The 14202-nt window shown below is 38.5% G+C and overlaps 1 protein-coding gene across 1 annotated transcript in view; it reads left to right on the top strand.

Annotated features, from left to right (window-relative positions):
* The window catches only part of reck (reversion-inducing-cysteine-rich protein with kazal motifs), a 49400-nt gene that overhangs the window by 2050 nt on the left and 33148 nt on the right, over positions 1-14202 (top strand). The window lies entirely within an intron of this gene.

Here is a 14202-nt window from a genome sequence, read left to right as displayed (position 1 = left end):
TCCGTATATTTCATGTAGAAATTCCATACATTTCTTTCTTTTATTGTGTTTTTGCAAAACGTCTCTCCTTCATTGCTTTCATGTTGTGATTTGGTTATGGAGGCTAGCTGTGAGAGAATGCATCTGGAACCAATTTGACTCCTCAAAGCAGAAGGCAAAGCGGAGGGGAAGGAGGGAAGTGAACGGCAGCCCCTTTATTTCCATGTCCACTGTGAGCCGGCATGGGCCGGAGTCCCACAAACCTAATTATAGTCTTGAATGCAAAATTAAAGTGCAGCATAAAGGGTTGAATTTTGTAGCTATCCCTTGGTGTAGTGATTGTTGAATTGCCCATGAAATATAATGTTTTTCCTACCAGCAACCTGTTGCTAGTGTTTTGTCAAGGAAGGGACATACAGCCAGAGAAGGTAAAATCCATCCATCCACAATAAAAACAGAATGTGATTGTGGAGAATTTGCCTAAAAGTATGTTAGAGCAAATCAAAATATATAATGCAGTCATTTTCTTGGTATTTTCAAAAGCAGACCTTCGCTGTTTCATAATCACAGCAGTTGTGCTTTGACTGAGACTGCTGACCCCTCTGTGTTCCCAGGAGACACTGAGTTCAAAGCACTGTGCTATCGAAGGGCAGCATCAGCAGTCTTGTCATAGTTGAGGTTTACATGCTAATAAACAGACATTTGCAGACCAACAGGAAAGCAATCAGACAGCAGGGTTAGCTGTAGATAGATGCACCATATGAGCTACTGTACATCATATTCAAGTCAGTTTAGCATTGACCACCAGATGCTACAGTTCTTATTACTACTTTAATATCTGCTACATGCATCGCTGCTAGGCCCTGTAATTGTAACCAACTCTGATTTTAAAAAGGCAGGTTAATTAGTGTGCATCTCAATGTATATGGTCGTTAGTGATAGCTATAAAAACACACTATAAAGACTTGATGGTGGCAGGAGGATTTGCATTTGTGATTTCTAGTTAATCCTTTGCCTGATGATGTTGTCATGAGCTTCTTCAGTGATGAAGCCATAGCGATACCTAGAGTGGAAATAAAAATATTATAGGTAACTATTTCTTCTTCTCCTTTATTTAGTTTTATTTAGTATGCTTGCTCACTTGTGCACTTTACAGAAACACACTGTCTTGGCACAAATTCACAATTCACACAGCTTGGTATAGGCTTCGTTAGTGTTCAGCTTTAAAAGCAAAACAATGATCCAAAAGAGGCTAGAAAGCTCAGAGTTGTAGAACATGAATAACAGTTACAGTGTTTTCTCTTTTCCCATTTCAAGAGGTATTAGGTTGAAATTGTGTCTCCTTGGCAGCTACTACAGAGGTCAACCTTCACGTGTTGAATAGAAATTCTTCATTAACATTACTAGAATTCATAAAAACCTCAAAAGAGAATAACTCTAAACTTTCAAAATGGGGGGTTCAAAAATCAACACATGTTTTAAAAAGTAAGGGCTTGAATATCCTGTGGTTATTCAATGTAGAAATAGATAAAGGGCCATTGCAGGATAATTACATTTTCTACTCATTTCCTGACAGCCTTCTTCTCATGCTCTTATATTGTTATGACATACCACTTGGGATATCTGTGTGTGTGTTTTTTCCTCAATTAAAATTTTTGAATAAACACTTTCTGAAGTTTTTCCTAGCCCAAATGCAATTAAGATGTAATTGCCTATAATCAAACTTTATTTTCCGTTCATTTTTATTGGCCACAGCTGGGAATCTGTCAGCTCACTGGACTGTGACTGACAGGCTGATCATCACAGAACCACAGAGAATGCGTTAGTTAATTTTCTTGATTTTGGAGATACCTTCTTAAAAATGAACAATAACAGGAAACATAAAAAGAATAACAAAAAAAGCATGAAATGTTATTAGTTGAGGTGTTGTGTGATTTAGATGCTCTATGTTGAGCTGTATGTGTGCAAGAGCTGTGGTCAGAAAGGAAATCTCTATTGCATTAGAACCAGACCACAGTGACTAGCTACAATCAGTCTAATATCCTGCCAGAGTGACACATGAGTCTGAGGCTAGTATGCATGTTGTCCCTGTAGAACATGCACAACTTCCTTACACAGTGTCTGTCCCACACCGCTCCACTTACTGCAGCAGTCAGGATCAGATGCATATCATTGTTCTTGTTAGTAGAGTGTCTCTTATCATTCCTCCATTCCAGCCTCCTGCTATACAAACGCCATCTTCCTCACTCTTATCTTAATGTTTGTCTATCCAATTAATAAAATAAACAGATATTAGATCATTTTAAATTTAAAAAAGACAACATCTGCCATCGGGGAGCTAGTGCAACAGATTTCAGCTGTCATAGGGGCACTAATTGAAGAGTTGTTTCAGTGGGTCATATGAGAGGGTAGAGGAAAACAACCTTTATGGGCATTTAGAAGTGACATTTCCCAAAGATTTATTTTCTCTTTTATAGTTGATACACTAGCATAAAAAAAAATCCTGGGTTCAATTTAGAATTTCTTTAAACCTTTACTCCAGTGAAGGGTGTTTCTGTCTGATTAACACTGACACTCTTAGGAAGAAATATTCATTCATTTACGATATATCAAAAGTTCTTACAAGTCTTTAAAGAATTAGGACCAAAAATAGGAAATGACAGTCTTACTATCTTCTTACAATCTTAATCTGCATATGTTCTAATAACCTAAGTTATTAGGTAAGTGACACCCTCAAAGACTCAAGACATGAGGAGCGTCAAGTGAGTTTATAAATCAAATGTGTGCACTGGACTTCGATGTAACAGGCTTACTGGGATTCTTACTTACTGGGAGTGTTAAAGTAATTTCTTCTGTCTCTTTGGCGTCCATCCAGTTAGTCACAACCTGGGCACTAAAGCTTTTACACCTGACTGAATGTAATGGAAAGATTGAATAGTTCTCCTAAATGCCTTCTCCTTGCCTCTTTCTTTCCCCATCTCACTCTGTCTTCTCTCTCTCTTTGCCTTACTCTACACGACCACATGTGTCTCATTATGTAGTTTTCTGTCAGACACGCAGGCTACAGTTAGGCCAGGTCTGCATCGTCTTTTGATTCTGGTAATTGAATATGAAATGAGGGGGCAGGGCAAGCTGCATCATCTGGAGCCTGTGTCTGTGCTGGACATCTGCTCTTTGTCTGATAGGATTCAGGTGTTCTGGAGGTTTGTGGGTGTGTGTACACACCCGGTCAGCATGTGGCTGCGCCAGCCACATTTTCTCCTTGAATATGACCATACTTCCATACATACAGTCACACTGTAACTTTGTAAACTTTGTAGAAGCACAAGTTTTTCATTGTTTCACATGTCACCAAATGTTAGCAAAAGCCAAATGATCACTCAGTTGATTCTGATTTCTGACAGCATTTGGGATGGGGATCACTGTCAAATCAGAGTAATATTATGTAAACAAATCACACACAGTTTGCTCCTATGAATTTCTTTTTTTTTTCCCAAAAAAGCGTTATGGAGCACAAAACTCTCATTTAATAGTCTGAGTTAAAATAAGAATATCCGCTTATCTTTTTACATAAAAAATTACAAATGCAGAGGAAAAAAAAACTTGCATCTTCTATGCACTGCTGATTCTTTAATGCTCAGCTCCACATGGCAAAGCTCAATTAATCACTGCACAGGAAGTGACCTGTGACCTCCATCGATTAAACTCTCCACCCAGAGAGTCTGCTGCGGCTCTGAGGAATGCAGGAAGCAGAGTGGTAGCATACAAGCGGCTTCTTTGGTCTGTGTATGTGTGTGTGTGTGTGTGTGTGTGCCTGACACACAAGCTGGAAATACACAGCCACACATTGATGTCTTATGTTTGCTATAACTTTCTACTTTTTGGCATCTGCGTAGTGGAGTCTTGTTATAAGGTAAAACTGTCACTTCTGTACTGCTATTAAGTCTCATTACTGTTTTAGGTAGGTTCAGAGTATGTCAATTATTTATTAACTTAAATGAACAGAATCTGCAGTTTTTACATGCCATGTATACAGTGTACACCAAGCTTTATGGATGTTTTTCACCAGTGCTGCTACAAATAAAATATTATACATGAGTGCCACTGGATTTGTAGATTAGTATTCTGATTTATCAGTGTTATCCTTGTAAAGACCATGTCTATATGAACTCACTAATGGGGCCCTGTGGCAAATGAACTGTTGGCCTTTTCTTGCCTCTTCTCAATACCCTCATCCCGCTCTTTGTGCATTGTGTGGAAGGTTGTGCCATATTTTATCGTTCACAGTATATAATGAAAATCTCTCTTCAAGATAAGAATCATCAATTTCACAATGTGATGTGTTTGCATAAGTGCAGTAATGTGGGCATCTCAAGCATGGTAGTGTGCTCATTTTAGAAGTAGAGTTTAGAGTAAAGGTTCCTTCACACAAAAAATAGCTTCTCCTGTCAAAACCCAACAATTTAGTTTGGTCTAATTTATTATGCAATAATGGGCCAGTCATTTTCTTTTTTTTTTTTTTTTGTTGATGTTGTTGTTTTTATGATCACTGTTTGTATAGCACTTAAGACTTGTAGCCTAAAAGATATTGTTGAATATTACTGTTTTAATATGATTGATGATATTGTTACCCTAAAAATATTATAATAATAAAATATCATGTTACAGTTTACATTCATTCAATATATAATCAGAACAAATTTGTATAGAGACAGAGAAAACCACCCTGTTGGCAGACTTTAGACCATCTGGTAGTTACCTAATGATTCACAGCTTCACTTCTGCAAATTTACATCAAATGTATATTGTGATATCAGTCAGTGCATACTCAATCTGCACTTCGCAGCACTGTGCAAAGATAACAGTCTGTCTACACAAGAGGTGCCTGTCTCGTACACGTCTGACAAAAACAGATGCAGTTCTATTTCAAATAAATCCAGCTGTCTCCACCACAGGCTGTGTAATGGCTCACGTTAAAACATGGAACAGTGCACCACGCTCTGGAAAATGGCCAGCAGTCGTGTAAAATATACACAAGATGCAGTTTGTAGTAAATTGACAAAACCACAGTCTTTCTTTTAGATCAGCGAATCAAATTAATGAGCTTTGCTGTAGTTATGGAAGAATGAAACCAGATATTGATCTAAATATTCACAAATGCTATTAAACCATTAGCAGTCACTGCATCAGTGTAGTTGGGAATGCTAAAACACCGTATTTGACCTATTTGCTTTGGTTGAAGGCTCTTGCCAATCTCTACTGATTGAAAAAAGTTTGTTCTCTTATGCAGCATATTTACACACCTCCACTTTATCCCGCCCCTTTAGAAATAACCAACTTTCCTTGTCTGTTCTGTCAAAAACAGGCATCAAAAATCCATTTTCTTCCTAAAAAGGTTTCAGTGCTTACTGAAATCTGAAAGAGAGCGCCAAAGCCACACCTTTATGTCCAGTCTCTCCTTCCATGCACACATACACACAGGAAACTGGCTGGCAGGAAACCCCGAGTAATGTTACATTTAAGTAGAAGGGGGTGCTCTGAAATTCCTCTCCTTATCGTCCCAGCAGCAAGCTCCCAGTCACAAACACACTGCTATTTCCAGATTGTTTGTCGTAGTTGAAATTGCCTTTTTTTTTTTTCCTTTTGGCTGTTTGAAGTGGAGCATCTAGTGGCCTTGGTGTGTGGTAGAGGAAAAACAAAATTTCAAGACTTTATGACGTATCTCTTAAACATTTCAGTGCAGAAAGTTTCTGCAATTTGCATGTTTTTCTGTGTTCAGTAAACCCACACTAATGCGCCTTTATCGCTCAGTCGCAGCCCTCTGTCCAGACCGAATGAATGTTTTTCTCACCCAAAAATGAATCTTTTCTAGATTTTTCTTCACAGTGTAAACATCTTTTACACTCTGAAAAAATAGGGTTTCAGTGTGTGCAGGGAAAGGATGACCTAAGCTGACCAGTCAGAGTGAGGGGCCGTGTGCCTGCTTTGGCAAGTTTACCGGACAGGTTTACCGAGAGTTTCTGTGGCCTCTAACTTTCTCCGTATTTACTCATTTTAAAATTCAGAACAGTTGAATACTGTTACTTCTGAGCTGTTGCCGCTGAGGTTTACTTACATTGATTCAACATAATTAATCTTAGCAGTAAACCTATCAGTGTGTAAAAGACCAGTAACCCACCTTTTCCACACTGAATTTTCACTTCTCACAATATTATTTACTAGTAAAAGTCTTAAATTCCTACAGCCTTCTGGTGACAACAAATCTTCCTGAACTCACTTTTTATACCCATGATACTTTTACCTCTTACCAGTTAATCCTCAACCGTTTTGCCGTCCCTCCTTTTTTAGTGGATTGCAGGCATTAAACTGCACTTACTAATTAAATTGGATGGTGAAAGCAGTAAAAAAAATCTTTGTTGTTTTGTTAGACAGTAAAAGTTTAGACAAATTGACAAGGGGTGGCTGTGGCTCAATAGGTAGAGCAGTTGACTGCCAATCACAGGATTGTTGGTTTGATTCCCGGCTGCCACGTCACATGCCAAAGGGTCCTTGGGCAAGATACTGAACCCCTAGTTGCCCCCGGTGAGTCAGGTCAGCTGCATAGCAGCTCTGCCATGTGTGTGTGAATGTGTGTGTGCTTGTGTGTGTGAATGGGTGAATGAGACGCAGTGTAAAGCGCTTTGAGTACCAGCTAGGTACAAAAGCGCTATATAAGTGCAGACCATTTACAATTCACAGATTTTAGTTTTTATTGCATTTAAGAAGTTTAAACTGTCAATATAGTGCAGGTGATGATACACAGCTGTGGTTATTTACTTTTGTTTCTGTACATTTTTTCTAGATGTTACAAAATCCGGTTGGGTCAGCTGGGCCATCTCTTACTCCTTACAAGATATTGGCTGTGATGCAGCTTTGTCATTCGCCAACTAAAACAAACAATTAGTAAACAAATACTAAGACAAGACTTAACTGGTTTTATGCTGTATGCAGATATTTCACTGCATGAATGCAAGTTGTTGACGTGATAACATACTTCAGATGAGCTTTGTCATGTTTGAAACTGCAATAACACAACATTGTTGTTTTCATCTTTTCAGTGAAGTCACATGCACACATCATGTACTGGCTACGTCGGTTTTCACTGCACTCTGTTTCCAGACACCACACAACAACAGCATAACATTGTACTTAGGCATTTTTTGTTTTTCTATCCTGTGCACAAAAAATGCAGATGGACACTCACTTACACAGGCTCTTAAGGAAGATATTATTGAGTTGTGTTTTAAAACTTCCCCATGGTTTCCTTCAGTTTTCTCAATTGTTGAGAAAATATTTAGCTGCTAAATTTGAATTTAAAATAATTAAATAATGTTTTCTGTTAAATTATAATTTTTCTGTCTTTGTCAGGAAGTTGATAGTTCTACTATACAGTATGTTTGTTACTGAGATCATATTGAATGGGGGAGTCCTACTGCAGCGCATGACATTCAAAGGTGTTTCTAATGTTCTGGCCACCTTATTTACAGAAATAAGGAGGCCAAAACAGTTCAGAGAGTACACAGTAAACAGTGCGCAGATTTAATTTTTTTCCACTCCACAGAAACCACAGTAGTGTTTACCATCACACAGCAGATCTTTCTCTCATTCCACACTGGAATGACGCTCCTGCATCTAGTTTAGCTTAAATGTGGCCACCAGCTGGCCGCTTTTCACCATTTTACACAACATCTCTACTACGTCCCTGCCACCATCAGCTTCCACTGAGACTTAAACACTAGAGTTCTCATGCTCTTTGGCAGTTACTGCCATTCAGGTGAAAACTTATTTTGTGCTGCTGTTTCTTCTGTGTTGCTTTGTTTTTTTTGTGTGTGCAGATTAAGCTGCGATTGATGTTTCAAACCATCAGGTGTTGAAAAGCAATTTTCTCTAATGTGATTTGCAGGATAGACTTTGAACACTACCACAATTTAAAGGCTTGATCTATCCAACATATTGTATGAGTGACAATCTGTCTTGATGTTGTTTCAAGCCCCCCACATAGCTTTGTTTTCCTCACAGCACACACGGATACCTCTGGTGTTTTGAGTAACCCCCCACAGTCGGGCCACATGGTCCTGCCGTGGAGATCTCAGACCTCATGTTGACGTAACTTATCTCTGGGATAAGGTGTGTGTGTGTGGCTGAGGACAAGTGTGTGTTTATATCTTGAGTGAGGCCATTTGGGCTGCTCCACACTTTCTGAGACACCTTCAAAGAGCTGTTTGAGGGTTAAGACTTGAGGTTTAAGTGACCTTACAGATAGAAGTAAAAACGTGTGTGTGTTTGTCAGATGTATTAAGGGGGTTCAGGTTTCAAAAGCCTTTCTCAGGCTCAAGAAATGTGACATTGCTGACTTTTTTTTAGATATGCAATAAGCATATGTTACAAAACACCCATCTATTCTAAACATCCATCCCCAGTGAGGCACTTTAGACAGTGATACATGCTGCCTGTAATGCAATTTATTAGTTTGATAAAAATGTATTAATACTTTGGTAGGTGATTTAAAAAGATGGATTACATGCTCTGTGATTAATGAATCAAAATAATCGCACATTTACATTTTTGCTGTGAAAGCATAAAAAAATTCCTTAGTAAATCAATGAATATGTTGAACATCATGGAGAGCAGCTTACATCCTCTCCACAGGCCGCTGGTCAAACAGAGGAGCGGTTTTAGTCAGAGACTTCTCCAGCTCCATCAGCAGGCCAGCAGCCATCACCCTGTACAATGACTATATTCAGACAGCGGAGAGCTCTGCTCCAGCCTAACCAAACCACCTAGTGACAAAATCCAGTTACTCATTATATTGTATTATATACATTTCTACATTCCTTAGTATTACACAATCGTCTCCATATACAACTACACAGAATGCTAAATAGTTGCCTATTTTATTCTGTAGATTTAACTGTGTGCAGCTTAAGGTGCAATTTGATTTCTGTCCCTATTGTTAGATTTGTTTAGATGTGTATTTTTTCATGTATTATCTTCTGATTGTGTATGTATGTTTCTATGTGTAATGGCAACACCAGAACTTCCCTTCCGGGATTAATAAAGTATCTATCTATCTATCTATCTATCTATCTATCTATCTATCTATCTATCTATCTATCTATCTATCTAATTACATAATAACAGTAAACAAGGAACAAGGAAAAAGAGCAAGCACTATTTGTGTAATAAAAAGGCATAATAAAACAATAGCAATAAAAATAATCATACAAAGATTACATTAAAATACTCTGCCCATTCAAAAAAAAAAATGTCACCACCTGGATTTAACTAAGCAAATAGGTAAGAGTCTCCCATTGGGTAATTAGTGCATGGATGTTGGATTATGTTTCAGCAGACAACAAGTTATTTAACTGATGCAATGACTAGTTTCTCATTTCTTAATCAACCATATCTGAAGACACATCCTGTGGTCGTGGAAAAGATGTTAATCTTTTTCAGAGGGGTCAAATTATTGACATGAATCAATCAAAAAAAACATTTAAGGAGATGATTGGGACTAAAAAGCTGTGTAGCTTTAAGAAAACCACTTGTCGGTGAGGCTAATCGGACAAAAAGGCTTCAATTTGCTAGGGAGCATAAATATTGGGCTCTGGAGCAATGGAAGAAAGTCATGTGGTTTGATGAGTCCAGATTTACCCTGTTCCAGAGTGATGGGTGCACCAGGGTAAGAAGAGCGGAGGATGAAGTGAGCGTACAAGAGTGGTTCAGACATATCATTTTCAGACATGGATTGGCCACCACAGAGTCCAGACATTAACCCCCTTCAGTTCTTTGGAAAGTGCTGAAGAAGAGCAGCGTAGTACTGATTGTGTGGCAGTCCGACTCTCCCATTATCAATACAAGATCTTAGAGAACAATTAATGCAGTTCTGGACAGGAATAAATATTGTGACATTGCAGAACCTTATCGAAACAATGCCACAGTGAATTTGGGCTGTAATCATAGCTAAAGGCGGAATATTACAGTGTGTGACTGTTTTTTGGACGAGCAGTGTATATGCAGTAGAAGGTGTTGGGTTTGATATATGGAAAAGATGTGTGATTGTTCGGAGAGGGCACAGATGTTGTTGTACTATCTTTACAGTGACTGAGTGAGTTTCCCATCTGCCACAGTTCATTATGGAGCGAGTGGCTAAACTTCTCTTTTAGCTTTTAACTTAGACCTCCACTGGTTGACAGGTTTGCTGTTAAATGCTTTGCTGTGGTGATAGACCAGAGATCACTAATTGTTGGCACAAGGCACATCTCTCTCCACCTCCCTGTTCTGACACTACTGTATGTTTGGAGGTGCAGGCAGCCCTCTGACACAAGACACACAGTCATGCAAATCCCAACCTGCCATTCAGATTCTTACTGTTTGCGATTTGGCCTCTATATTTCTGCATGTGTTGTTTGAAGGATGGATTGTGATACCTTCATTCCTGCTCTGTGGAGACTGTTGGTGGTATCACTAACTGTTGTTTTGTGTTTTTTCTTCACACCACTCATAATGCTTCTGTCACCATGTTCCAAAACATCTTGTTCGGTTACATTTTTTTGCACATGTTTGAGTTTACAAAAACTATCATGTTTACATAATAGTAAAAATAATGTGCTCTAAATTGTAAATTGCAGAAAATAACATCCACAAACATTAATGATTATTTATTATTTGGGGGGAAAGTGAGCTTTACTTTCATTAACCCAGAGTTTAAGTCTTCTGTTTGCTTCTCATTACCATTTAGTGCAGTGTCCTCCACTATTTACTTAGAAAATGCCATACTGGCTCTGACAGAAGTATCAAACAGGCAGTATTTAATGTCTTAGTATACTGTACAAAAACTAGTAAATTGGCTGAATGAAGTGCAACAATGCACGTGAGGGGTTACTACTGTGAGCTTCGTTCTTGTGACTCAGAATGTAACAATGTAGCTGAGGGGGAGTTTTTATTCCTGTGAATGCTGAGCGAGAATGAGGCCAGCACTCATTAGTAGCCACACAGGGGCCTCATACTGTACATAGCTGAATGGACTCCAACATCACTCCCCCCTCCCTCAAATTATTATGTCACCTGCCATTGTTTGGAAAAGCTGTCTGTGTGTGTGTGTGTGTGTGTGTGTGTGTGTGTGTGTGTGTGAGATATTTAATTTGTTCTCAGTTCTTTGTAAAAGAAGGAGATACATATGATAAAAACATATTTTCTGCACCAGAGACTGCATAATTGTCTTTTCTTTGTTTTCAGAGAATCACTTTTTATTTTGAGATTACTGAAGGCTGAATTTTTTTCTCCTACACCTGTTTTAAGAGAAACATGAAGAAACAGCACTGATCAGTACATTGTACTGTATTTCAGTGCATATAGTGGAGGAAATCTTGGTTGAACATCTATTTTTGCTCTTTCTACAGAGATATGCTTTGTCCCTATTTGGGAGAGTTAGTGTTAACCAATTTAAGTTTTAACCAGTTTTATTTGTATAGCACCAAATCACAACAGAAGTCATCTCAAGGCACTTTACAGTGTAAGGTTTAAGACCTTACACAGTATAATTGAAAATTACATAGAAAACCCAACAATCCCATTTGAACAAGGTTCAGGCAACAGTGGAGAGGAAAACTCCCTTTAGAGTAAGAAACTTCCAGCAGAACCAGGCTCAGGGTAGGCAGCCATCTGCCTCAACCGGTTGGAGTCAGTGAAAAGAGGAGAGAGAAAAGAACAGCAGGCACCAAAAAACAACAACAAGCTGAAAAAACATTGGGCAGGTCAAATGAACCTGAATGAGATATACAGCTCCCAGGCCGAGGAAGACACACATATAATGACATGCAATGTCATTAAATGTAGAATGAATGGGTAGTTCTTCTCTGGTTGGTCTAGAGTCAAAGTAGCTTGATTTTGATTTAATTTTTCCCCAAACAGATCACCAATTTACCTTAGATCACCCTGTGTTTTTGTGAATTTATACCGTCTGTTTTGCTTTGTGGTGCTCAGATATTAATACCTGTTTGTGATAAAACATCATGTAAATTGAAGAATTTGCCACAAACAATAAAATCAAGCTCACAAAATTATCAGATATTAAAACTTTTTTTTTTATTAAGAATGCATTGAAAGATCATTGCCAATTTGGTTTGCAGCAACAAACCAAAGTATTATCACCACTTCTTCAGTTCATCTAAGCTTTTATAGCTGTTTTCTAGACTGCATACTCCAATCTCATTATCCAGCTGCAGCAATGGGCAAAGATTCAAGCTTCATACAGTATTGAGCTGTTTAAAGTCAAAATTTACAGTATATAATTGCAACAGAGATTTGAAATCATCATCTTGTTCAGCAGAGAGCTATTTTAAAAGTCAACTTGCTCGACAGTTCAGTCAGGACTGATGAAGCCTTCTGGATGGAAGGTGAAACATCTTCAAGAGTTTCCACTGAACTGCACTTTTGGGATAAACATGACCTAGATTACTGAGAATCTTTGCAGAAACTTGACATGTTTCACCCATTCTGTAGTAAGATACCAGCCAGCAAATCTAGAGAGATTGCATAATCACAACAGTTTCAAAACCAAAGCACAGTCAGTTTTCCCCAACTTGAATGAATTTTAAACAAAACAGGGCAAAAGCTGAGGTCTCGACATTGTGATTATTTACTGTGTTTTACACAAAGTATGCACAGTAAGTTACCAGGGCAGTGGACAATGAACAACCTGTAAATAGGCAACTGTCCCCCCTGTGGTCCCAAAACATAATCTAATGCAACTTCAACAATATTGATAAGACAAAATATCTTACAAAATAAACCCAATGGCAAAGAAATAGAACCGCCACCACTTTTGTGTTCAGTAAAACAAAAAGAGCACTCTCAACACTAGCTTTACTCATAATGATTTAGTCATGCACACTTTCCACATCACACACCACACACATGCACACAGTGGAAGACTGCTCTTCTTTAGGGCATTTAAGATGTGTAACAGATCCAGTGACAGAATGCAGAAACTCAGGCAGCTGAAGACACAACACACGCACACACAAATGTAGTCACACACAAGAGCATAAGATAAGCGGGTGTTGTGGTTTCCATCGCCGTGTGTCAGACCTTTCCAGTATATTCACTTTCTTTTAAGTCCCATGATGCCTACCAGCAGTGGTCAATTTGGGAGATTGTAATAAAGAGGCTGCTGGCTGGCGGATGGGGGCAACTGGGAGAGAGCGCCAAATAAGGACAGGGACCTAGCAGGAATAAGTCACTGCTTGTTACTTCTCTCAGCTGGAGACATTTAGATTCCTACAACGTATTAACAACTGTTAAAAATAAATCAGTATACAGTAGATTAAAAACCAATACAGTCTTTAAATTACCAACATTGTGCAGTAAATATTTTAACTGAATAAAATAAATCAAACTACTACTGTACTTCATGTCTATAATGGATGGAAGGCAAGCTAGTGTCTGAACATCTCTGTGTCACTGTGTAAGAGTTTTAAAGTATGAAGTCCACACACGAAGAGGTGGGAGCTGTTTATTGACAACAAACTGATCCAAGTCACTTACTGGAATCCTGGGCTGGGTTGTGGTTTGGAGCTTTGTAACCAGCCAACGTCTTCTGACCATGTGTGTGTGTGTGTATTAGTCCTGTTTAGAGAAGAGACAAGACAATATTATTTATATGTTGCCTTACAGCTCTGTGTACACAAGATGATTTTGTCTGCCACAGTACCAAGCATCATCCCACAAGTGCATTCACTTAGTGTTTGGAAGATGACTACTATGATTTTCTTTCCCATGGTATCATCTCTGATGAGATAGATTCTGGTACATCAATGTAACTAGTATTTTGAGTTGAGACTGAGTCTGTATACAGTATACATTGGATGTAAGTTTTTATTTCCCATTTAGCAACCAAACTTGGCAGGCTGTTGTAGCTGATTGTGTAATTAAAGTGGCATTCATTACAAGATGATTAGTTCAAACACTTGAAAGTACACTTTCATTGTTAGGCATTGTTAGAAAAGACTCAAGTCTCAATGTCTCGTTCTCGAAACCTCAGTATCACGTATCATTTGGCCTCATGAGCTAAATGTATCATCACACCCCTAGTAACCACATAAAGTGAATAGCCGACTAGTTCCACAACTCGTCACTGTACCACCAAGCTCCCAGTACTAACTTTTTCCATAAGAAACACAA

This window comes from Anabas testudineus, chromosome 2 (assembly GCF_900324465.2).
Source record: "Anabas testudineus chromosome 2, fAnaTes1.2, whole genome shotgun sequence".
NCBI lineage: Eukaryota > Metazoa > Chordata > Actinopteri > Anabantiformes > Anabantidae > Anabas > Anabas testudineus.
Note: the sequence above shows the minus strand (reverse complement) of the source record. Positions and strands in the feature narration are given on the sequence as shown.